Here is a 2,771-nt window from a genome sequence, read left to right on the forward strand (position 1 = left end):
GTATGTATATATATGTGTATATATATATATATGTATATATATCCAATGTAGGCAGTCCGCAGACGGTTCAGCTAGGTGTTTTTCGTAGCATATATTTGAGGCAATATAAGCTTGATTTCTTCGAATCTTTCTATTGTTTCAATATTGTTATTATCACATAGTCCGAATGGTTGATCCAAGGAGATCACTATAAGGAGTCACTCAAAGCAAGCACACAGTTTGACATAATGAACAAATAAATCATTGGCAGTTTTCAAATAGTAGCCAGAGGTGAAACGGTCAAGGCTGTTTGTTCCCTTTCTCCGAAGGTGGTCCGTAGGAGCAAGTAGGCAACTTCTCAAGAAACTGATCTCCCGAAAAACACTTATGTATTGATAGACGACAATATTTCCGCTCACCGATGCTCACCATAGACCGTAGAAAATATAATCACCCAACGTACATATGCATCGATATGTATATATATGTACAGTATTCGCGCACCACAGATACACTCACAGATCTTGGATCACCTAATTCAGCCTATTGCTCCAATCCAGTTGATTGCTCCTTTTAACGATTACGATTCTTTATAGTAGTTTGGCCCACGATCGGCCAGTGAGCAAATGATACTGTCACTCAGAATACGCGCCGGTACGTGATACGGACGTTGTGCGCCGTCAGCGTTCGAACAGCAACTGAAGTGTTCCAGAAGTGTGCACAAAAGCTGTCGCAGCACGTGACCGAGCGAGTAGATGTGAGCTCCGCCCACCTGTTCTCTCGCCAGCAGGGCTACCAATCGGCGTGCGTCTCGGCAAGAAGTCAACCCGTCACGGGGCGGAACCAACTGAGAAAACGCGGCAAGCGCTCCGGCGGCTCACGGGCCTGCTGAAGCTCGTGATACGTGCCGGCTTTTGTTCGACGGCGCTGGCTGGGTTTTGGATCGTCCGTCAGCGAATAATCGGCGGACGGTACAACGGCGTAACAATAACAACAACAACAACAACAGCAGCAGCATCCAGGGATGAGCTGAATTTACAACGAATCAAAAAGGCGACGTACAACCGGCCAACTCCGTTTGCATTGGCGGGTCACAATCGAGATCAACTTTTGTCCTGACGCACTAGTGACAGCAGCAGCGGCAGCAGAAGTGGCAGCAGAAGTGGCTGATCATGGAAAAACAACCCCAGCGACAGGAAAGGCAGCGCCATTGACGCTTGCGGCCATCTGGTACCTAGCGCTTGTCGCCTGCTGTTAATGGTTGGTAGTCATGGTACAGCTATCGATTGTTGGCATGACATTTCTCTTTCTGAAGTTTTTTTATTCGGTATTTTCATCTGTTGCCGTTCCTCTTTGGTGCCCCACTCGATATCTTCTGTGATAGTCACTTGCGTAATGACAAACGAGTAGATTTCAATATGTACTATTTACTAATGAATCAGTAGGAAAGTTGTATATGAGTTACTTATATGATTAAATAAGAAAGTAGGAAAGTACAAATGATCAAGTAGTTACGAAAGTTAACCTTATTGTACGCACATTGAAAAATACCATAGATATGGTTAATAAATACATATACACAGGAGTCCAGCACGCTAACATGCAGCACCAAAGCTTAGGTGGTCTAGTATGAACACTTCCTATCCTAATCAAAGTTTACGTACAATGGAACTTCGTATGACAAAGTACGAAATACGTACGTATGACAAAGAATAATAGTTTGTCCAAATGTTGTTGCTTCATGTCCTGCTTTCAGACCTAATATATATTTGTTTTTCTCGATTTTTAGGCCCCTGAACCGGCTTCACGCTGCCATAGCAATAGGTAATGTGCTAAGTATTGAAGTTGGTATACCGAACAATGAAGTTTTCTCCGCCCTAAGCCGGAGCGAAATCGTGTCAAAATAAAACCTAAACGGGGCAAAATGCATTGTTTTTTTGTAGAGTATTCATTATTAAAAATTGTACATTTATTATATAAAGCTATTGGATCTGCCGTATACTGAGCAAGATATTAGCTCTTATTATATGAGCTAAATATTATAGAGTAATACAACTGCACGCATATTCTAATCTATCGATGAATCGCATTAAGTTTTCTGGGACAAATTGAAACCATACGACTTTCTTTAGCCAGCAAGACAATGCCAATGACAAAGCTTACTTTTCGCGTACTTTCTCGTTTTATAAATTATCATTTTTACATTCGTTTTGCTTAAACCGTGCTCTGTACGGACGCAAATTCAGTGTTATATAATTAGAAACTAGTCGCTAAAATATGAATATGTTTTTGGATTGGTTTACGCGTCTTTTGCTCATAATTCCTATGATCCTACCTCACGTATAATTAGATAAATCTGGCGCCGTCAACAGCTCGCCAGGAAAATCGCACAGCTGACAGGATTCAAATGTCTTCTATTGGTTTAGAAACAGCGTTTATACTTTCCGCCACACCTCACAACCGACCGATCATTTGGGTCTCTTACATATATCAGCTAAGTACGTGAAACGAAGTTCGTATCCGGAAGAGCACCTGTTGTTAGCACTAACAGCGACATCACCCGCGCTCCATTATCCCTTGTGAGTCTCTAATCTTCTTTATATCTGTTTTCCCCGCCCGCTGCATTTGTTTTTTTTTTTTTTTTTTTTTGCAAACGTAAAACACGCTTCTTTTTCTGATTCGTCCCTTTTTAGTGTATCTTAGCTTTGTTGTCGTCTACGACTACGGCAACAACAAGAACAACAATGGCGACAACAGTCGCCTTTTCCGCCGCTGCTGTCACCGAGTTCAGC

General features: G+C 42.1%; 1 long non-coding RNA gene across 1 annotated transcript; it reads left to right on the forward strand.

Annotated features, from left to right (window-relative positions):
* The first annotated feature begins 101 nt into the window (after positions 1-101).
* LOC147755686 (uncharacterized) lies at positions 102-1,904 on the forward strand. Its single transcript, XR_015329217.1, has 2 exons — positions 102-1,239; positions 1,769-1,904. It is a non-coding gene; the product is annotated as an uncharacterized LOC147755686 (long non-coding RNA).
* Positions 1,905-2,771: the final 867 nt, after the last annotated feature.

This window comes from Varroa destructor, unplaced genomic scaffold (assembly GCF_002443255.2).
Source record: "Varroa destructor unplaced genomic scaffold, Vdes_3.0 BEIS01000005.1, whole genome shotgun sequence".
Lineage (NCBI taxonomy): Eukaryota > Metazoa > Arthropoda > Arachnida > Mesostigmata > Varroidae > Varroa > Varroa destructor.